The sequence below is a fragment of the Protopterus annectens genome, chromosome 1.part1 (assembly GCF_019279795.1).
Source record: "Protopterus annectens isolate FY-2018-M chromosome 1.part1, PAN1.0, whole genome shotgun sequence".
Lineage (NCBI taxonomy): Eukaryota > Metazoa > Chordata > Ceratodontiformes > Protopteridae > Protopterus > Protopterus annectens.
The window spans coordinates 629,419,175-629,447,151 of record NC_056726.1 but is presented as its reverse complement, the minus strand read 5'-3'; the positions used below and the strand labels follow the sequence as shown (position 1 = coordinate 629,447,151).

General features: G+C 40.7%; 1 protein-coding gene across 21 annotated transcripts in view; it reads left to right on the top strand.

The window, feature by feature from the left end:
- LOC122806573 (regulating synaptic membrane exocytosis protein 1-like) overlaps window positions 1–27,977 on the top strand; it is a 3,343,889-nt gene that overhangs the window by 1,693,725 nt on the left and 1,622,187 nt on the right. The gene's annotated exons all lie outside the window — the stretch shown is intronic.

Here is a 27,977-nt window from a genome sequence, read left to right as displayed (position 1 = left end):
TCTCTAATATTACACAAGTGTAATAACTAGACAGTTGTTTGGCTGTAACAGATATGTAGGTAAAGATTATTAGTGAGATGTGTGATATGTTTATTGCAGCATAACAGAATTAAGAATTCCTACTATAACATTCCTCACCCATTTATAATGTAAGAATTGTGTAAGATGCTTGCCTTATCTACTTTTTTCATGGATTAAACTTAATTGTGAATTTAAAACATTCATGTATGGTTTTGCAAACAGTTTTCACAAGTGCTCTGCTCCTTTTAACATTCCAGTTTGTTGTCATAGCATTAACACAAGGGATGTGGTTTATGAATTGCCCTTGCTTTTGAGTAAGACATGAACCTGCAACCTGTTTAACCAAACGGGTACTGGTAGAAATGTTTTTGACAGCTGTAGCTAGTCCCCATAGCTAATGCAGGAGTTTACCACTCCTGTGTTCTGTAAACTGATATAATAACTAATTATGAGGTTACAAAATGTCCAAGCAAACCAGAAAATGTATGATAATCATCACTTTCTTTAAATGGTCTGGACCATTCAAGAGTCTTGCTAAAAAGTGACTCTGGTGCTTAAAGGGATACTAGCAAAGGGATTGATATCTTAAACACAAGCAAAGTATTAGCTGGGGTCATGTAATTGTTTCCTGTTCGTCTGTGTTAGACTTTATCAATTTTATGTACATTTTTAACCAAGGACTGAGAGAACAAACCACAGTGCGGTAAGCCACATTACCTGAAACACAACAGATGTTAGGTTATGTACCAAATTATCACATTAATATTTTAAAACAATTGCAGACAATAGAACATGCACAATCACATACATTTGTTGATATGAACCTGATAAAGTCTGTAGTATCATTTAGAGAAATCTGAATATAAAATAGGTTTCAGTGCTTGACTACTAATGCAATAACAGATATTTTCGTACATTTTCTAATATTTACAGAAAGGTTATATTTTATTACGTTAGCAGTACCTTTCAACCATTGCAATGATAACACTGTTGCATGAACAGTATTGACTGTCTGTCAACAACAGGTACTGTTTTGACTCTGTCATAGTCCATGTTGGTGTGAATGACTTGAGATGTACCTCCCTGGACTATATGAAGAGAGACATAATCGAGCTCACTGAATATATGTCTCAGGCAGGTATGTCCCTAGCCTTAAGCAACATTCTACTGTCGCCCTGAATGATGCCTCAATACAAACAGAAAATGATTGACTTTAGCAACTGGCTTAGTTTCTGGTATCATTCCAAGGGGATCCAGTACCTGAAATCCTGTGAAGACATAATTGACAGACCACAATGCTTTGCCAGAGATGGCCTGCATCTGTCTCCCTTGGGCTTCAGGCTTCTGGCAAAGGCTGTTGCCTTTTTTTAGGCAATGCCATGAGGTCAAAACTAACAACATGAAAATTTCATCAAAACGCAAATTAAACGTCTTGCTGCTAAACGCTAGGAATCTAAACATGAAACTGCACTCATTGCAAGCATTCTTAACCCTGGAAGATGCTGACATTTGTGCAGTCAGAGAAACCTAGTTCAAAGCTGCGGAGAGCACCCCAAGTATACCAGGTTACTCATCCTATCATACATTCAGACCCCAAACCGTGGGCAGCAAAGCCAAAGTAGGTGGAGTTTCAATATATATTAAAGACATACACACCTCCAGGCTGGTCAAACAGTAGGACGCACAGGAGACACTTCAGGTGCAGCTAACCATTGACAAGACCCCTATTCAAATCATAGATAGCTGCAGGCCCCCAACTTTGACTCAAGATGCCCACTCCACTTATCTGGCCCACTGTGAATCTAACAAGATTCAACCATTTACCCTGATCCTGGGTGACTTTAACTATTCAGCCATAGATTGGAAAAACTACTTGTGCCAAAACACAAATGCCCAGAGATGCCTTGATTTCGGCAATGGAAATGCCTTGGACCACCTGGTCGACACCCCCACAAGAGGTGATAATGTCTTGGACTTGGTATTAACCAACATGAGTTACCACTGCAGCATCTCTACAGTGTCATCCTCCCTGGTACAATCTGACCACAAAGCAGTCACTTTTGAAGACACCATCTCCCCTGACTCCCCCCCCCCCCCCCCCAGCTAGGGTCAAACAAAAAAAAAATTCCAAAGCTGATTACAACCTCTGAGTGAAGGTATAAACAGCTATACAACCCCCCCCCCCATAGGAATTGGCACACATATCCAAACCTACACCAAAGTACTATATGTGCATTTATATGGCTGCATGGAATCAGGAATACCCGAAAGGACAAATCCTCCTCCTCAAGGAAGAGTATACCTGTCTGGTGGACATCTGCAATAAATAAATTCTATAATAAAAGGAAAAAATTGCTGTCCAGGACCAAGAAGGAGCCGGTGCCTAATTGGAAGCAATCTGTCCTTAGCCTGAACAAGCAAATAAGAGCACTAGTGAAATCCGCCAAAGCAAAGTTTGAGTCTAAATTGGCCACCTCTACTAAAGACAATCATAAGACTTTCTTCACATATGTTCACAATCTCAAAGGAAGCACTCAGAATGAGTGGTCAAAGACCCCACATACACAAATGCCGTAGATATAGCCAACCTTCTGGCAGACAGATTCAGGGAAAACTTCACTCATCTCTCCCCCGTCAGTAAATCAGGACAACCCTAGCACCTTCCCCCCTTTACCTTATCTCTAGGGAGCAAGTCATCACTGCCCTCTCAAAGGCACAAAATACAGCCTCCATGAGACCTGATAACATCCCAGGCTGCATCCTACATGAACTCAGTCAGGAACTTGCAGCACCATTAGGCACCGTATTCAACCAAAGCCTGAGTATCGGCTTTATCACAGTCAAGTGGAGGACAGCCATTGTCATCCCTTTGCACAAAGATGGAGTGTCCACTGATCCAAGGAATTATAGACCCATCAGCCTAACTAATCTGATCTGCAAGACCATGGAACGGATTATCATGGACCTCTTTAACAAGGACATTGGCAACCTCCAAACACTTGATTCCACACAGTTTGGTTTTGTCAAGGGGAGGTCATACCTGTTAAATTTGGTCGACTTCTTTGAGACAGTCACCAAAACCATGGAAGATAGTGCACACCACCTAACTTGATCTGGTCAAAGATTTTGATACTATTCCCCACTTGGGTATAATAGATAAACTCTCTCAACAAGGCATCAGTCCATATGTTACCAGATGGGTAGCAAACTGGCTTACTGATAGAAACCACCTAGTCAAAATAGGGGAAGCCACCTCAAGCAGTACACCTGTAATGAGTGGTGTACCCCAGGAATCGGTCTTGGGGTCTCTGTTGTTTGAGATATACTTTTCTGAGGTGCAGGCCAAAACCAGTTGGCTATGGCTGATCAGGTTTGCAGATGACTGCAAGCTGGGTGCAGTCATCAATTCCCCTAGCAATGTGGACATCCTCCAAGAGGGTCTCACCCAAACAAATGACTGGTGCCAGAAACATGGTCTCAAACTGAATGCCAAAAATTGCATTATCATCCCATTTTGGGATAGTGATGTCCCCACAAATTCTCACATTAATAACAAGATCCTAAGCACACAATCAGTTATGAGGGACTTGGGCACCCAGGTTGATAGAAAACTGACTTTTGACCACCATATTGCCTCAGTTGTATGGAAAACATTCTACATGGCCCACCTCATTAGGAAGGGTATCTTATTCAGGGACAAGAATGTCATAACATCCCTGTATTCTTCCCTTATAAGACTCATTATTGAGTACAATGCTCCTTTTGGCATGTACCTCACAAAACACATGCAGCAACTAGAGTAACCTTAGAGATTCCTCACCAGGAGAATCCAGGGCCTCAAACATCTACCCTACACAGATAGGCTAAAAGCCCTGTCCCTCTACTCAGTCTCATACAGACTCCTCAGAGGTGACATCTGTCTGGCATGCAAAGCAATCTCAACCTTGATGGGACTGCTGCATATTCGCAATTCAAGCTCCATTCGAGTAATCCTCATGCGTGACCTCAACCTGGCCTATGACATCAATAGGACTTGGCGGGACACATTTCTGCCCAGAGACTCCTCTTTTGTGGAATAGACTTCCTCTTCACATGAAGCAGAGTACCTCATTAACCCTTTTTAAGTGCAACCTGGATAACTGGGTGGGGGAAAATACACCACTGGGATTCCACCTCTGTCCCTGCTGAACAGGTGCATTGGGTGCTGACTTGTCCAAACATGGACCAAATTCTTGGCTAGGCTTGTAAGGGCCTCAGAGCCAATAGCCAAGTAACATCCTATGATCCTATGAAAATTATGCCCTATTATGCTTCCAGATATATGTGTTCCTTTACTGCAAATACTGATACAACACAAAAATGTAACATTAACATAATCATAGCCATTTGTAATAGATGTATAAATACACATCTTCATGTTTTTGTCAGAGTGGCTCTTATACACAGCTAAATTATATTTGCCAGCACTCAGGTGGGGCTATACCATACAGTATGACTAGCTATGTAGCTACCAGAAATGACTGTCATATTACAGGAAGCCAATGCATTGTATGATGATATCTGTCAGTATACAATTCATATCTGGTTGGGAAAGTGATTTGGTTTGTTAGGACTATACTGCAAAGAACTTAACATGTCTGAAGGAATTCCATATCTCACAGTTCTCTCATATTCCATGGTCCAAGCTTCAGTCCTGACCTTTGCGTATTGCCTGTACTTTATTTATCCCTTCTTGAGTGGGTTGGTCCCACTATGCCAGTAGCCTCTTTTCTGAGGATACCCAAGGTGGTATTTATAATACATGGGGAAATTTGGCCAGGGAATCAGGGAGCTTCCCTACCCTTTACAAGAGGTGCTGTGAGATGTTTTACATCTATATGTGACTTCAGTTTAATGTATTATCTGAAGGACAACACACTCAGGAGTGCAGGACCACCCCTTATGCTATACTGTGAAGTGTCAGCAGTTGCTCTACCTTGTAAGGGAATATAACCCACTACCATCTGCACCAAAGTGTGCTGCCTATTGCGCCACTGACATGGACACTTTCTTCCTATTTGTATCAGCATATTTTCTATTGATACTCCAGGTTCTTACGGTTTTTCAAAAACATGCTGGTTCAAACAACTGCCTGTTCCAATACATATGTGTCCCGGTCTATCTGTCTGTCTGTTTGTGATTTGACTTGGACTGTGATTGTATCATTTAATTTACCTGGATGACTAAATTAAAAGCTGGTTTATTTAAAACAGAGCTTCTATGGTTTGCGTTATTGCATTTGAATGTAAGTGAAATGCAGGATAGCACAATCTTGACAGTGTTTAAAGAAATCAACCCCCTTCGGGGTATTGTATTAATTGTCGCCATCTCTGTCAATTCAATCCCATACTCCTGCCTTCTTTGACACTCATGCCTGACTGTCACAGATCTTCTGTCACACAATCCGTCCACCTCTTTGCTGGGTGCCCTCATTTCTTCTTATCCTCTTCCTGTCTGTTCCAAATCTTATTCACCAGATTGTCTTTTGCTTTTCTGCACATGTCCAAACTATAATAATCTGTTCTCTTTGAGCTTTTCTGCAGTTGGAGCTACTGTGACTTCTGCTCTTATGTCTTTATTTCTTTGTCTGTCCCACAGTGTGCATCCTACCACCCTTCTGAGGCACTTCATTTCCATCACCTCTAGCTTCCTCATCTGCTCTGCCTTTGCTGCCCAGGTTTCTGTATCATACAGTAGTACTGGTCGCACCACTGTCTTGTGCACCGTACTTTTCAGCTTCTTTTGCATTCTTCTGATGTAGACTACACCTGAGACTCTATGCCAGTTGGCTGCAGCCCCTCTGATTCTAGCTTTGACTTCTTCATTCAGCCTTCTATTCTCCTCAACCACCCCTACCAGATACTTGAAGCAATTTATGTGTTCCACTGTCTTCCCTTCTATCTCAGTTCTCAGCTTCTTCTAATTTCCCATTTGCTGTCATTACCACTGTCTTATCTGTGCTTATTTTCATCACATGTGCTTTCGGTTTTGCATTCCATTCCCCTATCCTTTGCTGAAGTTCTTGGTCAGAGTCTGTCTGTAATACAACATCATCTGCATACAGCAACTTTCTTGATCTGTCCCCTCCAACCTGTTTGCTAATGTAATCCATCACCAGTATGAACAGCGGTGGTTCAGAGCTGAACAGTGGTGCACACTCTCTGCCACTGGGAACCTCTCTGTGAAGCCAAATACTTTACATACTTGAGTCACTGGGTCCTTATACATAGCCTGCACTACTTCTACCAATGTTTCTGTGACTTTGAACCACTGCAGTACTGCCCAAATCAGCTTTCTTGGAACCTTTGCATATATTTTCGCGAAGTCTAGGAATGCCTAGTTGGACTCTTTCCTCATCTCTAGCTTCTTCTCAGCTATCTGTGTCACTGCAAACACTGGGTCAGTTGTGCTGCATCCTGATCCAAATCCGAACTGCTCATCTCCCATCTTACATTTTACTACTCTGTGTATCCGTTTGTCAATCACCCTTTCCTGAACTTTCATGCAATGTGATAGGAGTTTGATGCCTCTGTACTGACCACATTTGTAGTTGTCCCCCTTTTTCTTGAACACTGACACTAGTATGCTTATTCTCCAGTCATCTGGAATATACCTTTCTCTCCACACTGCTATGAGTACCATTAGGAGCCATTTATTTAACATTTATATAGTTCATATAGGATTATATAGTTACAAAGACATGCATCTGGAGCCTTTCTTTCCGGGCCTCCGCTGAATATTGGCTTCGTTTCAAGTCAGACTTTCCCGGTAAAAAAATGTTAAATAAATAAATAAATTTGTTTACCGGGAAAGTCCGACTTGGAACGAAGCAAATATTCAGTGGAGGCCAGGGGAGAAATGCTTGAGACACATGTCTTTGTAATGTGGGAGGAAACCAGAGCACCCATAGGAAACCCACACGAGTACAGGGAGGGCATGCAGACTCCGCACATAAGACACTCCGGCCAGTATATTTATCATATCTGCTTCTTCTATGGTGGCCCCCTCTTCTTCTCTCGTCATAGGCTGTTTCTGGGGCATTACAGCTTCTGTGGGGTTTTCCTCATTCAGAAGCTTAAAGAAATCTTTTGGCACATTTTTCATACTTGTAACTGTGATTTATGTAGAGCAACTCTGGATCTTATCGTACCTGCTCTCAAGACTCTGTTGGTGACTCATTTGATTTTTTAGTATCCAGCATGCTTTGATAGTTGTGAGAAAATTAAGAGTACATAGAAAAAACTCTGTTGACTTAGGGAGAAAATTTGCAGTGCACTCCGTTACCTCCCTTACCATTTATCATTCATATAATACTTGAAAAAGAATTGTTTAGTACTGTGGAAAGTTTGTGCAAAGCTTCAGTAATTAGATGGCCATTGATTTTTCTCTGCAGCATTATTTTTTTTTTTACTTGTTTATTTTTGTTTCTAAAGAGGACATCTGTTCAAAGAAAAAATAGCTGATTTCAGTATGACACATGACCAACAGTTTTGTTGTTGGAGATCACACCTTGTCAGTATTCTGATGTGTGAACACCAAAATGAGATACAGAATAAAAAGAAAAAAAGAGAAAAAGAAGGAAAAATGTAAACATCAAAATCAGCTGTAAGACTCCTGCACCCTATATATGTGAACATTGAGATGGTGTACCTTTGATTAAGGGGCATTCTCAGAAATGTTGCAGTACTGCAATTTGTATATAGTGTATGACACCACAATCCCACATTAATGTTCACACATACAAGTGGTGAAGAATTGTGGATCACACCTTTTTTATACTCCCACAGCCAGCCTCAAAGTTAGACTGAAAGAGAGCATCATGCTTCTTTTTTAATTTAGATCATATATACTCCATCCAGCAGGAAGAAAAGCTTGGTAATATACTGCAGACACATTTCTCATAGAAAATCTGTTTCCTGTAATAAGCAGTAAAATATGAATTTGGGAAACATTTCTATATTGCATATTTAACCATAATTATAGAGCGGTCTCATTAGAAGACTGTTTTAGCCTCCTGGAAACACCCAGGTATACATTCAGACTGATATAAAAATAAACACAAATGCACCCATATTCATGCAAACAGACACATATGCACACACACACACACACACACACACACACACACACACACACACACACACACACACCATTCTGACTGTAAAAGTATGCTGGAAATTTTTTCATTGAGCTGTCAATTTTCACTTACGTGTCTTTTTTTCTAATAGTTTTAGAGAATATCCGCTTCTGTTATTTGGTGCCTTTATCTGAATTGCTGCTGCCAATTATCTATTGAAATACAAAATAGTATCTCTGAATGGTCAAGTGTATACTTATTTAGAATATTACTTTACCAAAAAGGTGAGTTAAAACATGGTGCAAGTTTGTAATAGTTTGTTAAGAGCTAATTATGCCAGAATTAATTTGTGTTTAATTTTGGTTAACGTGCATTGTTATTACTTGCAGCATACTAAAATTAGTCTTTGACGCTTTTCATCTTTGTGTACAACTAACATTGTTTCACAACATCATTGTTCCAAAAAGCTGCATTTGTTACTGAAACATTAATCACAATTCCGCATGCATTTGCCCAATGTTTTATGCATACATTTTAATGTCTTTCGATTCTTGATTAAGATGGGTCTAATTGTCTGTTTGTTGAATGTTCTGCTAGTGTAACTTTAACCTCAGTTTATAGTGATATCAGTCAAAGAATCTGAGTTGTGGTAATGCTAATTTTGTTACAGAGTGGTTTTATGGTAGACCAAGTTATTAATGACATAGCATTGCAGCTCTGTTCTGCAGCTTAGAGATGCAGAGGGTGAGAAATGCTCAGATGGGTTATATTAACTGTACAGTTTACTGCTGATGCAAGCAAATTTGTTTCAACAGTGGTGACATGAATTTCATGTTGTGATGTGTGCTTTGCAATTTATAACAAAGTGTTCTACATTTTTATGACATGCACAATAAGTGATGTGACAAATTGCTAGAAGTTCATCAGTATGTCTACAAAGGAATCTTAGCAGTATGAGTTGATTTTATCTTACTTCAAAGATATTTTTGTGAGTGGAAAAACTGGAATGCTGCATAACCACACCTACTCCTTTAAATGTTCTGCATTTAATGATAATCAAGGAAAATCAGTGCTGAGGGTAGCAGATTGTTTTACTCTGATGTATTTCTTGGGTTGGAGAGCTGTTTGAATGAGCTTGACTGGTGGAGGGAAGGAATAAGTGATGAAGCACCAGTGAAAAGCAGTACAGCCATTTATTCTGTTTGATACAGAGCTGAAAACGGCCTTTTCGAATTCCTTTAACAACGCAGCTGCTTAAGTCGTCACTTATCTGATTTTTCATTCATAAAGTTTAAATTCCATTTCCTTTAGACTGATTGTATTATAAATAATCTGGGCAGTATTGTCTAACACAGACTAGTCTCAATAAATGAAGCATATTTTCATGAAAGTTTGTATAGATAAAAATGGTGCTAGTAGTAATGCAAGCTTTATTGATTAACAGAGTAGGCTAGGTAAATAAAATATAATGTGAAATTGTTAATAGCAATGAAACTGTCCCGTGGTTAACAAAATCATTATTGCATAATGCAGAATAGGTTAGGTAAAATAGCATAACTTCTAGAAATCACCTTAAAGATAAAAGCACTGCTACATTAAACACTTTAGAGTAATGATCATAAATTATGTTGTATAATTGCTAATTAAACTGCTGTTTACTAATTAAGCAGTTATTATGGTAGTGTTAACTAGACAGCCCAATGGCTTACTCTTAGCCAGTAACCCCCTCCCCCCCTTATTTCATTCAGTTCATCATCCCATGACCACACACACCCATTCTGCTTTCCTTATGATCATAGTGACTGCCACTATAGGGCACATTCTGTTCCACTTGGGCTGAGTTCAAATAGCACCAGCAGTAAACTCTGCTGATCTTTCTGTTGGTTAACGATCCTTATCCCACAATCATCATGTCTCCAGGTGCTTCACATAGGTCAGAAAGTGTAATGCCTTTTTTCCCGCTTACAGTACCAGGCGACTTACAAGCCTGGCAACAAACTAAGGGATCTGCATATTCATTATAGAGTTGGCCTTTGCCCTGATGTTGATTGAATAATTTCACACAATCCTGTGATTCTAGTTAATACAGAAGAGAGGATTGGGCTGGCGGAAGACCTGTTGAAATTGTGAGTAAACTTTTTTTGTCCAATTTATCATTACCTAGCTAACTTTCTTACCCAAGTGTTAATGGTCTACCAGGCAGTGTTGCAGCATGGACATACATCATGTCTGCTACGTGACAGAAATCCATACTGTCAGACACCATCCCTCCGGGCTAAAATTACACTCCAGCCCTACCACACTTTCGCATAGATACACTTTAGATGCCTCTCCCTGTTTCTAGTGCTGTGTGTTTTTTTTTTTTTTTTTTGCTAATGTGCAAGAGATCCATCAGAGCTGGATCTGAGAATGCCGTATATGCCAGGTGTAGATTCATAGGTTCATAGATTGGCACTAGGCTAACTGCCCTTGTGGGCCATTTTAAGCCTAATCAATTACCCCACTTTAGTATCAAACCCTGCACCTTGTGCCTATAAGGTAAACATCTTCACCATTATGCTAACCTCCCACCTCATAACATATAACCTCTGTGTAACCTGTAGGAGACTGAGTACAGAGAAAGGGCCTTAAAGCACTCTGTACTATTCATACCCTGGCTTCTCATGTTGAAGAACCTTTGAGGGCATTCCAACTGGTTCAATGTCCTAGTTAGGTAAATGCCAAAGGGGGCATTGTACTCAATGATGTGTCTGATAAGGGCTGAGAAGAGTAGTACTATAACTTCCTTGGACCTGGATATCATACCCTTGCAAATGAGTCAGGCAACATAGAATGACTTTTCTTAATATCTTGGCTACTTGTTGGTCGAAACTCAGATTACTGTCTATAGATGTTCACAGATCCCTAACAACAACTGTTAGGATTGTTTTATCGATGGAGTAATTAGCTTGGGTGGATGATTTCCCAAAGAGCACTATAATGCATTTCTTCATGTTGAGGTTTAATCTGTGTCTTTAGCACAGCTCATTTGTTTGTATTAGACCCTCTTGTTCAATGTTGGTGTCATGGAGGGAATCCATGTTAGCTCCTAATTTACAGTCAGCTGCGAACTTGGTAAGCCAGAGACCTTTGACATTAGCCTTAACTTCTCATAGGTTCATAGGTAGGTAGTAGGCTATTGGCCCAAGGGCCCACGTAAACCTAGCCAACAAGGTTCTCTGGCTTACGCCACCCAAGAAAGTTATGTTCCTGTGCCACTGTCGAGCAGAGACACAGAAGTGATCCCCGGGGTGTATTTCCTATTTCCCATCCACTCATCAAGATTTTTCTTGAAGAGTGCTAATGAAGAACTTTGCTTTACATAGATGGGTAGCCTGTTCCAGAGTATGGGAAGTCTCTGGGACAGGAATCTGTCCCTCCAGCATGTCCTGTTTATTGTGGTGACAAGGTTTAGGTCCCAAGAGCATGTAGCTCGGAGGGATTGGGATTTCTTTAGGTGTAGCATGTCCAAAAGCTCTGGGTTTGACATAGCTTTATATGTTAGGCAGAGATCACCTCAGAGTAGGCGATATGCTATGGAGTAAAGCTGGAGTTTTTTGAGGCGGTCAGTGTAGGGCATTTGTTTGAGGCCAGTAATCCTCTTTGTGAGGTACTTCTGTGGCCTTTCCAGATGCTGCAGATGTCTTGTGAGGTACATTCCAAAAGGGGCGTTGTACTCTATAATGGGTTTAATGAGTGTCGAGTAGAGGGGAACAATGATCTCTTTTTTCCTGGATGAGAACCCTTTTATGATGAGGTATGCCATGTAGAAGGACTTCCTGACTACTGTGGCGATGTGACTATCAAAGGAGAGACTACTGTCCACCTGGGTCCCAAGGTCTCTTATCACACATTTGGTGTTAAGTAGATTGCTGCCTATGTGGTAGTTCATGGGTACAGAGTTTTTACCAAAGGGGATGACACTGCACTTTTTGGTATTGAGCTTGAGGCCATGGCTCTGACATCAGGCATTTGTCTCAGCGAGGCCTTCTGTAGGATGTCCACATCATTTGGGGACTTGACTATGGCTCCTAGTTTGCAGTCATATGCGAACTTCGTTAGCCAGAGGCCTTCTGTGTTAGCCTGTACTTCAGAGAAGTAGATACCAAACGGGAGAGGTCCCAGGACAGAACCTTGTGGTACTCCACTTGTCACTGCTTTGAGGTCAGATTTGGAGTCTGCACCTTTTACAGTGTGGGTTCTGTCGGTGTGCCAGTTGGCAACCCATCTTGTGATGTAGAGATTTATACCTAGTTTAGTGAGTTTAGCTATAATTCCAGAATGAGGGATGGTGTCAAAAGCCTTGGCGAGGTCAAGATAGGCTGTGTGAACCACCTTACCATCATCTACGGCTTTGGTGACTACCTCAAAGAAGTCGATCAGGTTCAGGAGGCATGATATGCCTTTCACAAACCCAAACTGGGTAGGATCCAGAGTTTGGAGGTTACCAATGTCTTTGTTTATGAGTTAAATGATGATACATTCCATGGCCTTGCAGACCAGGCTCGTCAGGCTAATAGGTCGATAGTTCCTGGGATCAGTGGTGGCTCCCCCTTTGTGGAGTGGGATAACTGTTGCTGTGCTCCATTCAGTGGGCACAAAGCCTGATGCTGCGAGGCTATTATTGAACATGGTGCTTAAGTGAGGAGCCAGTTCATTCTGAAGTTCGTGTAAAACACAGCCTGAGATGTTGTCCGGTCCCATGGATGCTGTGTTTTTGGCTTTAGAGAGTGCAGCTTTTACCTGCGTAGCTGTGATTACAGGGACTGTGCATTCTTCCTGTATAGGTATGGGCCCTTTAGGGGGTGGGGGGGTAAAGTTAGCACTGAACCTATCTGCCAGCATGCTGGCAATATCAGTTCGTTCAGTAATTTTCATGCCTTTGTGCTATAACTCAGAGCAGATTTGGGTGTTGCCATCGATATTCTTGACATAGCTATAGAATGCTTTGTGGTTGTCCTTAGAATTAATGGCAATTTTGTTTTTGTAGCTAGCTTTGAAGGATCTTATAAGGGATCTCAGCTTCTTATTGAGGCTGACCAGGGAGCTCCTCCACTCATGGGATTTTACTCTCTTTTGCAACAGTTTCTTCCTTCTGTTGGACAGTTTGTTTATGGCAGGGGACCACCAGACTGGCTTCATTTTTTTGGAGGATAGTGTCTTGGTTTTGTTTGTGATAGCACGATCCATGCACTCGTGTAAGTGCTTATAGAGTGCATTTGTGTAGGATTCAGCAGTTGCAACTGTATTGTCCATCTGCATGAGTGTCATGAAGTTCACCACTTCTGTCTTAAGAAGCATGAAGTTGGCTTTGGAGAAATTTTTTACCGTGGTTTCCTTAATGTGGGGTGGGGGTGCGATGTGGATATCAAGGGTGATTAGCTTATGGTCTGATCGGACCAATGAGGAGTTGACTTCAGGTGTGGAACACTGGTCACTCATGTTGGTAATGACTAGGTCTAGGGTATTGTTGCCCCTGGTGGAGGTGTGGATAAGTTGATCCAGGGCATTGGAGTTTATGAATTCCAGAAAGCATTAAGCTAAGGAGTTGGTACACGAGTAGTTTTCCCAGTTAATGGTGGGGTAGTTGAAGTCACCCATTATTAGGGTGTTTGCTTGAACCCTAATATTTTCCAGTACATCAAGAAAAGAGGAGTGGGAATTCTGGGGCATGGTGGCAGATCTGTAGCAAGCTACAATTTAGATTGCAGTTTTATCCAGAGTTAGTTGCACTTGGATAACCTCGGATGCATTATGCTGAGCAACTAGAATGGAGGTGTGGATATCCTTAATGAATATGGACACACCTCCGCCTTAGGCGTTTCGGTCCAGGTTACATGGCTGAAAGGTGTGGTATGAGTTATAGCCTGGTAGTGCAGGGGTGCTCTCTGGTGCCTTGAACCAGGTCTCAGTCACTGCACAGATATCGATGTTCTCCATTTTAAGGAGTGCCTCGAGTGAGTGCATTTTGAGATTTAGACATAGCATTGAGTAGCATTACCCTCAGTTTTTGCTTGCCTGTTCCTGTTATGGTGGTGAATTTGTTATTTAAACATTGCCTATAAAAGGCACTATAGGGGCAGCAAGAGCCTTAGCCAGTATCCGGAATCCCAGGGGTGACAGGTGCAGGCCATCTGTGGCAAAGCATCGTGGTCTGTCGACCATGTCATCCCAAGCAGACAGATACTGGATCCCCTTAGAATGACACCAGAAGCTTAGCCAATTGTTGAAGTCAGTCATTTTGTCCTTGTACTGCGGTATCATCTGGGGTGATGGCAGAATGCTACTCAGGGCTAGGGTCATACCTGCCTGGGCTACAAGAGTGGAGAGCTCCTCCATATCTCTTTTCATGTAGTCCAGGGAGGCACGTCTCAGGTCATTCCCACCAACATGGACAATGACAGAGTCATATTTGTACTTGTGGTGGAGTAACCTGAGTGTGTGGGTTATGTGGCAGATCCTGGCGGATCTGAGAAGTAGATGCCAACATGAGCGGGGCCCAATGGAGAACCGTGGGTACTCCGCTGTTGACTGGTCTTCTGGTGGAGGTAGTCTCACTGATCCTGACTTCTTGGGTCCTATGCTGTCCCTTGCTGGTGAGTACTAGGTCCATTATGTTTAGTCTTCTGGTTGGAGAGCACACTATATCATCCAAGATGTTTGTGTTGATAAAGTTCATGAAACATTGTGCCTGTGAGCTAGAGGCTGTGCACGTTTTCCATTCTATACAAGGGTATTTAAAATCTCCCATGACTAGGGTATTTGGTTGGATGGTGAGTGCCTCTACAGGCCTAGTTAAGAGTTGTGAGCTTTGTGGTTCATAGAGGGTGACCTATAGCTGGCAAGGAAATGGTAAGGAACCTTGTCTATGAAGACTTGGACATGGATGAACTCCAGGGCATTATCCTGTTTAACCATCCTGGAGTTGTATTGGTTGCTAACATAGATCCAGACACCTCCAACTTTAGTCCCTGTCTGTGCTGCTTCTAATCTAAATGTGTGGAAAACACTGTAATCTTTGACCACTTTAGTACTTTTTTTTTTAAACCAAGTCTCGGTAACAGCAGTGATGTTTACATTCTCCAGAGTGAGGAGAGCTTGTAGGCTGTGGAGTTTCTTGTTTAGACTCCTGACATTGGGTAGTAACACCTTAAGGTTGCTTTCATTCTATTTTCAATTTTGGTAGTTTTGTCACTTTGATATTGCCTAAAAAGGCTCTAAGGAGGTGGATAAAGTTTTATGTAATATCCAGAAGCCTGAGGGGGGCAGACCATTCTTGGCAATGCAATGTGCTCTATTAACCATGTCCTTCTAAGCTGATAGATACTAGATCCCCCTGGAGTGACACCAGAAACTAAGCCAGTTATTGAAATCAATCATTTTCTGTTCAGACTTTGGTATAATCCTTGGAAAAGGTAAAATGTTACTCAGTGCAAGGCATGTACCTGTTTTTGACACATATTCAGAGAGATCCATAATATCTCTTCATATAGTGGAGTGAGGTATTTCTCAACTCTTTCATTCCCAAATAATCTATGATAGCGTCATATCAGTACGTGTAGTGTAGTGATTTGAGTGCATGTGTGATATAGCAGATCCTAGCTCCAGACAGGCCACTAACCATTACCTGGTGATGGGGGGACCTGTGTGTAGTACAATACAATTCCCCATGACAAGAGTACTAGGTAAAGTGTTTGCTTGCTTTATGGGCTTTGTTCTTGGGGCATCATTGGGTGTAGGCTTATGTGTTATGCTAGGTGTTGCTTTTGGTGTGTGCTTTAGTGATTGCTGAGGATAGGTGTTGCTGTTTTACAGATTAAGAAGCCTTTGAGATTTGGGAAGGTTTTCTTTAAGTGGCTCAGCATAAGAAGATATGTGTGTGTGTGTGTGTGTGTGTGTGTGTGTGTGTGTGTGTGTGTGTGTGTGTGTGTGTGTGTGTGGTGTGAGTGGTATGTGTAAAGGATGTAGCGTGTGTGTTCTTGACAACCTTGTTTGTAAAACAAGATGTTTGCCGCCAAGGAAGTTATCTATGTGCATCTCTTGCATACTGTGTTAGTTTATTTAAGGCTGTGCCATAACTTTAAATTCCACTTCTGCTGATTTTTTAACTTGAAGATTAAAATGATGGTCTCCGAATGATAAATACATCAGGAACTCACGACTAAATGTGCCACTGTGGTGGTTTCATCTCAACATCTGTTAGGAAGTCAGAGCATTTAAATATCATTCAATTCTGTAGTGTAAACAATGGCTGGTTTCTGAATGTTTTTTTAAGAAGACTGGGTTACTGGAAGATGAATGAAATGCACTGTCTCCTCCCTCACCTGTCATTATTCTTAAAAATGGAGCCTTTAGAAACACCTCAGCTTAATTAACTAACACTCCAGTACTCATATTGTGAGGCCAAAACTCTTTGCCATCATGCTTCAGTGCTTTTATATTCTGCTTGTCTTTTATCTTCTTAAAGTTGAATTCTACGTTTGCCCCATTCCCCACTAACCCATTAAGGTAAAGTTTCTGAAAGAGCTCCAGTATTGTCTTTATTTACTTGAATACCTGTCTAGTTAGCATGCTTGTTCTTCCCAACCTTTTGCTGTTGTCATTTTATAAGACCTTGTCACTGGCTTCCACCCCTTATGATAATCTGATTTCCAAAGTCCCTCCCTCCTGTCTTTTCATTGCTATTGAGAGTTGTATAAGCTATTTATATACTCTTCCCACCCTTTGTTTTCTGTAGATCTATGATACTCACTGCCCACCCAGCAAACAATTATTGCTCTTGAGTAAACCTTCTTTTCTTCTTATTGTCTCCTGCTTATTTTTCAGGATCTCAGCAAAGCTTGGAGGCCTAGCAGTAAAACTGTCTTGAAATTGCCTTCAGCAAGAGATTTTCACCTAGTTGTTTTAAGTGGTTTGTGGTAGTATTGCACTTGGGGGAATCTCTTTACTGTATTTTTACATTAGATCAGAGAGGCCAATAGAACATTTGCATATAACCCCATAAGGACCTCAAGTGTTTTAACTATATGCCATACCTCTCAACCTCTTAGCGCAAGAAATCTGTACAAAACCTGACAAAATGGGGGGACAAAGGTCCAAAAATAGGGACGCATTTTAAATATCACTCTTAAGAAAGTTGCTAGAATAACAGGATTTGTGTTAACATGCATTTTTTAAAGATATGAAGTCTGAAACTCAAGTGCATGTCATCATTTAGTGACTTTAATCCTTAAATAATCCCAGTGTTTTGTCAAAAAGCAGGATTTTTATGAGAAGTAGGCCAAAAATATGGGCATTCTGCAAAAATCTGTACAGTTGAGAGATATGTTATGACCTTAAACATTCATGACTTTTGGCTTTTTCTTTTTTAAGCTTATATAATAATATTCAAGCCAATAAAACCAAACCAGATTAGTTATAGCCACATGTCTTTCAGCATTTTTATAACATCAGCATAAGCAGACTGTTTAGCTATAGTCTGGAAACACAGGGTCTTTATACCCAGCTGATATCCATAACCATAAAGGTGTCTGCATAATATCCCAACTAACAACTACATAAAAGAGTAAATAGGTTACACAGACAAACCAAAAAAGGAAAAAGTCATGGACATTCAGAAGCTCATATAGCTGCAACACATGAAGTCCTTTAGGGCTCATTTGCATATATCCCATGGGCCTCTATTACAGGAGGTTTAAGGTATCACACAGTGAAACCTCTAGCTGGCTATTCTTTTTTTGTAGTATTTTTACATTAAGATGACTAAGTTTATTCATTTTGTGGCAGGAGGTGTTTATCTAGTCTGTATGAGTTGGGAAATGCACAAAAAGGCACATAGTGTAGTAATTTTGTTGGCCGGAGGGCCCATTAGTTAAATTCTTTTTTTGTGCTGCTATAATTTTTTTGCGCATTGATATGGGTTACCAGTGCGCTTTACAGTACCAAACACCTTGAAAGAATGGTTCAGAAAACCGTACCCTGTAAAGTAACAATACAAATACCTTGTGTACCAATAAGCTTAGACCAGCTAGTTGAGAGTCAAGTGGTAATACCTACAGATTTAGTAAAATTCAGTATTGTGGAAACATTAAAGTTAGTCAGATTTAGTGCTGTTTAGCATACTGTTCCAATAAAGCACCCTTATTAGTTCATACCAATAAAGTACCCTTAATAGCCTTCTAACCTCTCCAGCGGTTATCATTGCCACCTCGATCCTCAGCTGGGGTGCCTTCTGTGTGGAGTCTGCATGTCCTCCCTGTGGTCGCATGGGTTTCCTCCGGGTGCTCCGGTTTCCTCCCACATCCCAAAGGCATACTGTAGGTGGACTGGCTACTCTAAATTGGCCCTGTGCATGTGTGTGTGTGTGTGTGTGTGTGTGTGTGTGTGTGCCTTCTGTGGAAGGTTGAGCACCGGGCTGGCAATTCGACACCGTAAAACTCCACTGCCAGTCATGAGTGGGCAGGTGATCCACTGTGGTGACCCCTAACTGGGAAAAGCCGAAAGAAGAAGAAGAAGGATAGCCTTCTAACCCCAATTCACCAACCCCCCTGTAACTCACAAATCAAAGGACTGAACATTATGGATGTGCAATTTCCGAACTTCTCTGTAGCCAACTTGGTGGATATAGGCATTTTGAGACAATTTAGCAGTTATGTCATGTTTACTGGCAACCACTCAATCCTTAAAGAACCAGACACAGTATCTGAAAGGTATACATACATAATGACACCGGAGGTGAAATTCTCACATACAGGTACACATCAGGTTGCTGAAAACAAGCACAAAACACCCACATCACATAGCATACAACACACACATACTAGCATATGCTGACGCACTTAAAAGCAATCTTTCTAAGCAACAAAGATAGCCTAGACCACCCACTGTCAAAGCTCTGCCTCAGCAAGCCCAAAGGCAAGAAGGAAAAAACAACACCTAATAAGACACACATACTATCACTGTCAGTGGAGCCCCAAACACTAAGCCCCTAAGGCAAGTGAAGACACTTCCAGGACAGCAAATTAATTTCCAACTTTACCCCACTCACCCCCAACTATTCTGGCAAAAATGCTCTCAAACATAACCCCTCCAACTATAACTAGGGAGAATGTACTGGCTGCAATCACAAAAGCCTAGAACATAGCCTCAGTGGGCCTTGATAACATCCCAGGATGCCTACTAAATGGTCTAAAATATGACTTATTAGGTCCCCTGGAGTCATTATTTAACTATATTCATAAAGCAAGCTTTGTGCCACATGAATGGAGGACTGTGATGGACATCTCTCTTCGTACGAGAATACCTTTAACAGATCCTGGAAACTGCAGAGTCATTAGTCTGAATAGTCTTATTTACAAAGCCATGGAAAGGATTATCAAGGAAATTATCAACGAGGACATAAGAGACTTCCAGACAATGGATCCATCCCAGTTTGGCTTTGTTAATGGAAAGTCATGCTTACTTAATCTGGTGGACCTCTTTGAAGAGGTCACTAAGGTACCTTTAATGGATGAGGAGAAAACCATTCATACTGCCTACCTAGCTATGGATAAAGTATTTGGTGCAATACCCGACTCAGGCACTGTCAACAAACTTATGGAGCTAGGTAAAAACCCCTTTATAACATCCGGTCACTAGTGGCATCCCCCAGGGCTTTGTACTTGGCCCATTCGTCTTTGGCATTTACTTCTTGGATGTCAAACCCAATGTCAAAGGCCTTTGGCTAACCAAGTTTGCAGATGATTGCAGATTAGGAGCAGTCATTTAATTCTCCCCAAGATGACAACTTCCTTCAGGAAGGTCTACTACAGACAACCAATTGGTGCCTAAGCCATGGCTTAAAACTCAACATAAAGAAATATATTTCACTACCTTTTGGAAAGTCTACCACCCTGGGTAACTATGTCATTAGTAAAATACCCATAAAAGTTTATTCACTAATCAGGAATCTGAGAACTCATGTAGATAGTAATCTAGCCTTTGTCCAACATGTGTCCAAGGTAGTAAGAAAGTCCTTCTGTGTTGCTCAATTTATAAGCAATGGGATGGCATCTAGGTCCAGAGAGGTCATCATACCACTGTAGTCAGCCCTCATTATGCCCTCTTTGGTTGTTTAATAATTTGACTTTCTTTTAGTCTCTTTGTTAGCTAATTGGTATTCCTTCTTAGTTTGAGCCACGTCTTTGTTAGCCAATCAGCATTCCTTCTTAGCCTCAGCCACGTCTTTGTTAGAGTCAGTATTCCTTCTTAGTCTGAGCCATCCTTTCTATTTTCCACTTTTTTCCTGCACCCTCCTTTTTGTGATAATTTTCTGTAACTTCTGCATTCCACAAACAACTATTCTTATGTACCTTATTAACATACGTGGCTTGGTTGCCTTTATCTATCCTATTGTCATCACACATGGCGTTTTGAGATGCTGCTATTCTTCTTTAACTTTACCCATTTCCTTTTCTTCCTGATGTGCTAGAGCCCTGAATATATTCTTGAACTCTTATGCTTTCACTTCAGTCAACTTCCAAGTGTTCAGCGACATCTCTGTTGACCTTAGAGCCTTTTCTGACTACTGCTGTCAGCTTATTGTAGTCACCATTGGTTTATGCCAACTGTTTTACTGGAGATGACCTTGTAATGTCTGATTCTACCCCAGTGTCATTTCATTACTAGGAGGAAGTGTACCTACCTGAGTTGCATGTTGGTCACTATTGTATGTTATCTCGTGATTGTCTGTTGCTAAACCACACGTTGACCACCATTAGCCATTTGCCAAGCATTAGTCTAGAATGGCTTCTCCTCCTTTATTTTTGTTGCCCCACCCATGTGGATCCAGGCAGTCAGTTATCCTGCTTTATCTAGCAGGTCCTGCAACTGCTACCCAAGCATTCTCTTTTCCTCACTATCATGGGCCTGCTGTGGGTCATAGGTTGACATTATGAATTCTGCTGTATCTTTACAGTCGAGTCTGTTTGCTTATTCCGATGACATTTCTCACAGTCTACAGAAGACTTGCATTCATTACAATTCCCACACCATTTCTAGTCTATCCAACCCCGGAGTAGTAAACTCTAGATCACAAGTGACTGTGCTGCACTGCTCTTGTCTCCTGGCTGCACAGGATGTCCAGTCTCCTCCTTACCAGCATGTCATCCACTTCTAAGCTGCACGCTGTCAGTGAACCTGTGTTCAGAATAGCCAGCCTTAGTCTGTGCTTGGCAGGTTGCTTGGTTTTATGTCCAACTTAAGCTCGACAGAGCTGTCACAGATGGCCTAGTATGGGAACTGGATGGTGTCCATCTGTTAGCTTATTAACCCAGAACCACTGGGCTTTATGGTAGACATACACTGGCCAAGAGAAGCACATAGACCTTCTCCAGTGTTAGCATGGGGTTTTGGCATAGGCTGGGTCATCAACCCACTTATTATTGGCAAAAATCCATGCCCATTTTGGTGACAATAGTGCAAATGACCATTTCACCTAGAACCAAGTGTTAAACCATTGAGAGGCTAACCCTGACACAGCATGCTTTAATCCATGCTTTCCTATTTAGAAGATACTGCACACCACAGTTAATGCCTAAAGCAGTTGGTGTGCACAACTCTTCCCCCAGTAGGCACCACCTAAAGTCAGTACTGCTTGCCCATGACTTCATTCAGTTTTGGTTAAGTTTGAGATGGAAACATCTGACGTGTTTTTAGAGGTGGGAAGATTCCCATATTGACTTGGGGATAAGATGCAAATATGCAATATACACAGGTTTTGACTGGAGGTCAGGTCTGAATCCTATACCTTGTGCTTAGGAGATAAAGACATTAACCATTATGCCAGCTGCGTTCATGACCCTTATTATATTACTGCAAATGAAGCACCGGCTGACCTGTCAGTATGAGTCATGTAGGCTCCTCTATACTAAATGATCCTAAAATACTGTAAGGCTTGCTTGGCATTATGTTATGCTATTAAAATTCTTTACTACATGCACCAGGGACAGAGATTTGCACTCCCAACTATCCAGTCTCCTGTATAACCTCTGAGATACAACTTCTGCTGTACCCATCAAAAGGACCTTTCACCCAAGCCTGTGAATATTTGAATGGCATGAAGTGTCAGCTTTACTATTAACTGTGTATTGAGTAAATTGTCCATTACCTGTATTGTGGCACGTAAACTAACAGTCTCTGACTCTTTGTCTCTCCTCTTTCTGTGTCCTTAACATTGTCTTGCGTTTTGTTCATTCACTATTTTACCAGCAGTATTGTTATCTTGACAGGATCTCACTATACCTTTAGATATAGTATGTTGCCAAATTACCAAATCAGCCCAGATAAGGAGTAACTGTACAATTGCAAAGCACCCTTTTAATCTACTTCACAGGCCCAGGTTAAGAAAAACATTCTGTGATTATGGAGACCTACTTCAGTGCTTAGAGAACAGTCCTGTTATTTAGAGAAATGCTCACTAAATTGACTAAGAATGTATGCATTTTTGGTAACTGTCTCATGGGTCTGAACACTTGGTCCTTGTAGCAAAAAAAAAAAAAAAGTTGTTGTGAAGCTTAAAGTGTTCTCAATCATAATACAGCTCAGAGAACAAGCAAATTAGTTGCTAAATGGACCTATGGACCTTACATTTTGTCTGCTGTGAGTACTGCCAGCTGATCGCACAACAAAGGGGCTTGCAGACTTGGCATACTTGATAAATAGAACTAGCAATGAAAATAAATGATACATGTAAGTGGTATGCTTTGATAGTACCAATATCCTCAGAATTTCACTGACGATTTGCACTAAACTTTATTCATATCATTATTTACAACTTTGTGCAACAAAAATGAATTTTTCACATATACCCGTTCAGACTTGCATTTGTCACATTTATGGAACTCCTATCATTCTTCAAGATAAAGTGATCTTGAATGGTTTATTAAGAATAATTGAATCTCATTTAATTGTCATGTGATCATTCAGTTCGAAAACATGTAAAATCTTGTGAGGGTATAATTCAAAACACACACAAAAAAAATTTTTTTTTGGCCCAGAAAAAGCAACCCCTTTCATCCCTTGACAGAGGGAAAAATACCCCCAAACTCTCAAGCTCTCTGTATCTATATCACTATATACCAACATAACATACAGTTTATGTATACACACACACACACGCACATCATACCTCTCAATTGTACAGATTTTCCCAGACTGTCCATATTTTTGCCTCGTTTTTTTGTTCTGTTCCTCATAAAACTGTATTTTTGACAAATCACTGGGATGATCCAAGGACTAAAGTCACTAATGAATGATGTACACTTGAGTTTCAGACTTCATATCCTTCAGAAAATGCATGCTAACACAAATCCTGTTATTCTAGCAACTTTGTAAGTTTATAGGAGTAATATTTAAAATATGTCCCTATTTTTGGGCCTTTGTCCCCCCATTATGTTATGCTTTGTCCAGATTTCTTGCACTAAGAGGTTGAGAGGTATGACACCTAGATAGATAAGTATTTATTCACTTCGTGATCGCAGACATTTTGAAAGGATGCAGCAATTATTTTAAATATTCTTTGAATTTATTAGCAGTTACAAGTAGCTGGCATCCTTTCCATGAAGAGGTTCTGAACATCATTTAAATGGACACCAACAAAGTAGTTTTTCACCTCTGCAGTTATAACTTGAGGATTATGATTGGGTCTTTGGCCATAGCCAAGTTATTTATTTATTTATGTGTTATCATTTCAGAAGATAAGCACTAAGGATTCTCAGGTTGAGAGACTGTACCCCATAGCTTCTCCAAGCTTGAATCGCAAAGGTGATACTAACTTAAAAAATAACCATATAAAGATTGAATTCCAGCTGATGAACTCAATCTAGCTGGACAAGCTTCCAAATCAATTTAAGAGAATAAACCCAGTCCTCGATCTAAGATATTATGTTTTCTTATTTCAGAAGTTGAATAAAACCACTAAATAGCATCCTAATAAAATAACTCTCCCTGGTACTATCCCAGACACATTCAGTGACCATCTCCCTGCTTTCATACATCGCTCAACCAACAATACTAAACACCAACACCACTATATCCACACTTGCAATCTCAGCAACTTCAACCCCTCAAATTTCTCAAACACTTTTAAATATATAAACTGGCAAATCCTATATACACTTCCCCTTGACAATGCAGTAGAATATTTTAACTCTATCTTCCTGAAAACCCTCAACTCCCAAGCCCCACCAAGAAACAAACGAATCAAGACTAATTCTGCTCCTTGGCTATCCAAAGAAACTAAACAAATCATGCACTGCAGAGACAAATCCTGGAAGCTCTATCAAAAAATAAGATGCCTTCTACCTTGCTTCAATACACCCAACTTCACAACCAAGTAAAGAAACTAATCACCTCAGACAAAAAAAACTACTACAGTAAACTTCAATCCAACAATAACAAGAACCCAAAACAATTCTGGAAATCTATTAATTCCCTACTCCACCCAGGATCCAGGAATAATCCCTGTCCTGATCCTAGCTTAACTGACTCAGAACTAAGCTCTCACTTCAACACATTTTTTACAGAATCCATAGCTAATCGAACCAAATCTTTTCCCGACAATAATCCATCCAACTCTCTTTCCTCTACTCCCAGCACCCCTAATAACTGTACGCTTAATTTCCAACTCAAACCTGTACCAACTACTTTCATAAAAAGACTCCTATCAAAACTAAAGCCTTGCTCAAATGCCCCAGACATCTTACCCTCCTCCTTCCTCAAATCCGTTGCTGATGGTATTGCTCTCCCTATAAGCATTCTAATTAACAGATCTTTAAAAGAGTCTTATGTACCCAAACTTTGGCAATCTGCCTTCATTCTACCTCTTCACAAAGGAGGCAAAAACTACAATATCTCTAATTTCCGCCCAATTGCCCTACTCTCACTATCAAAAATACTTGAAAAATGTGTGCATCACCAACTTATGCCTTTTTTAACTCAGAATCTCCTCATAACTCCTACCCAGCATGGCTTCCGCCCTGGCCACAGCACCACTACCACCTTACTATCCTTCTTAGACACAGTAAATCGAGCATGTGATTCTGGAATACTAGTATCCATAGTACTGCTAGACCTTTCCAAAGCCTTTGATACCATCTCCCACAAGCACCTTCTCTTTCATCTCTCTAACCTTCATCTCTCCCCTGATACCCTTTCCTGGTTCTCCAGCTGCCTATCTGACAGATCTCAAGCTGTCAGATGGAAGAACTCTACCTCCTCCTTCCTGCCAACACCCACTGATGTTCCCCAGGGGTCCATCCTCGGACCCATGCTTTTCAACATTTTCATTAACAACCTTCACTCAATCATCCCTGATACGACAGTTATCCAATATGCAGACGACTCTACCTTAGTCTGTGCTGCCTCCAACCTACCTGAACCCCTGACTAAAACTCAAACAGCTTTTTCCACTACCGAAAACTGGATGCACCAAAACCATCTCTCTCTCAACTCTAATAAATCCAAAATACTTCTCTTTCCTCCCTCCAGAAATTTCTCCTTTGACAAGAATGCTTTCAGAGTCCTTAGCCAAAGCAACTCTGCCATTGAAGTGGTCCCTTCTGCAAAACTCCTCGGCATTACCATAGACGAACACCTTAAATTTGATATCCACATCCAACAAAACATAAAGAAAACCCATCAAAAACTAGGCATGCTCTATAGAAATAACCGCTTTCTCTCCAACTCCGCAAGGCAAACTATTGCTAATACCTACCACCTACGGAGCCCCTCTACTAACTAACCTATCTTCTTCCAGCACCTCTAAACTCGAAACTTGCTATAATAAAATCTCCAAATTCGCAACTAAATCCAAAACCTCTACTCACCACTGCCTAACCCTACAATCTCTGAACTGGCTGGAACTCTCAAACCTCCTAGACTATTTCCAACTAACCACCGCACACAAATTAATGTTCTATCCAGATAAATGCCCAGCCTTAACAAACATCCTTCCCCCTTACATCCCAATCAGATCTCTGAGATCTGAACACCAAAATTTAATCTCTGTCCACAAACCCAAATGCCCTGCAGGCCAACTCCTTCTCTCTTTCACTGTAGGCAAAAAATGGAACTCTCTCCCTCCTTCACTCAGGATTACACCTAATTCTGAATCCTTCAAAACCCTTCTTTTCTCTTACCTATCCACTAAACGTAAATGCTCCTGCTTTCACCCTACATAACAATCTTAAGAATTTCCCCTTTGAGCTCTCCATACTCCTGCTCTTCTCTGCACTATTGCCTCTTTTTCTATTCTCCTAATTAAACCTAAGCTAACATACTCAGACTAAGCATCTTCTCTCTCTTGACTCCATGTATTGTATATATTGTAAATATCAAGTAATTCACTGATGCTTATTGTCCAGTCAGTCTAAACTTACTGCCCTGAATGTAAATACCTACAAACTGTGCTACCTATGTCAGAATTGTATTTCAATGTCAATTTATCCACCTGTACCTGATTGCATATATGTATTTACCATTGCATTATGTAACCTGTGTATCCATATATGTATGTACTTACCATTGCATTAGGTAACCTTTGTAACCATTATTGGAGCTTTTCTCCCTGGGCCTCCACTGAAAATGGGCACACCACTGGCCCAGTGGACTTCCCCGGTAATCAAACTGAAATAAAATAAAATAAATAATAAAATAAGTCTTCCTTTTTGTTTTCAAAAGCTTTATTTTTGAAGAATGTCCAACACAGGTAGGTGAGCCCTGTGGCAAAAATCTCTCTTCGTTTTATTTCAGTTGTCTTGTAACAACTACTCCACAGACAGTCATGGCATTTATACTTTGTACAGTATCGGCACATTAGGAATATATAAATATGGATATAAAATCTCTGTTTTCATTGGTTGACAGAGTTACATTCATTTATGCAGATACAGGTACAAACTCTATATTCTCATTGGTTAACAGTGTTACATTCATTTTGTATAGAGATGGACCTATGGGAGGAGACTGGCCGCATTATAACCAACTCTTTCACAAGTAAGCTTCGTCAGACCTACCTATTAATCAAATGTGCAGGTAAACTAACACTCAGTTAAAAAGTAATTAAATCGAGGTTTCTAAATTATGACCAAACTTATATTAATACTAAGTCAGGGAACATTATCCAGGGTTGAATAATAGGATTGGACTATTTGGTACCAGAATCTTAAACATCTTAAAAAAAATCTTAAAAAATTATTAAACGGGTGTCGTGCCTGCTCATGCCCTTTAGTGCTTTGTCCAGTAGATGACCAGAGGATGTTTGGCAGACGCCACTTGAATAATCATATCTCAATTTGGGTAATGCTGCAGAGCATGTCAATAGTCTCCAGAAACTTCTGTAAATGGGATAAACCCCAGGGGAGTAAATGCAAGATATACCAAGAGTGGAACAAGCAGAACATTAACTTTTAGACAGTGAGCATAAATAGCGGCAGTGGATTAGAGAAAACATTTGCATTAGGAACATAGTCACTGTTAGCAGTAAGCATGATGATGCAGTTTTCTTAGGTTCAATACACTGTTGATGGAGATTATGATGTTAAGTCCTGGTGGTTTGCTTGCATTAAGCTGGATCTGCCATTCCAGCTCCCTTTTCTCCAGAATGTCATTGGTGGAGCCTTGTAGTGTTCCCTTTTCGACCATATGTATGATATGGAACCTGAAGGAGTTATGCCCATTATCATTTGCTTACTGGAATGATCCTACTGGGCTACAGAAGCTTTTTTTTCAGCAGAGGCCCCTGGGAAAAAGCACCATTACATAA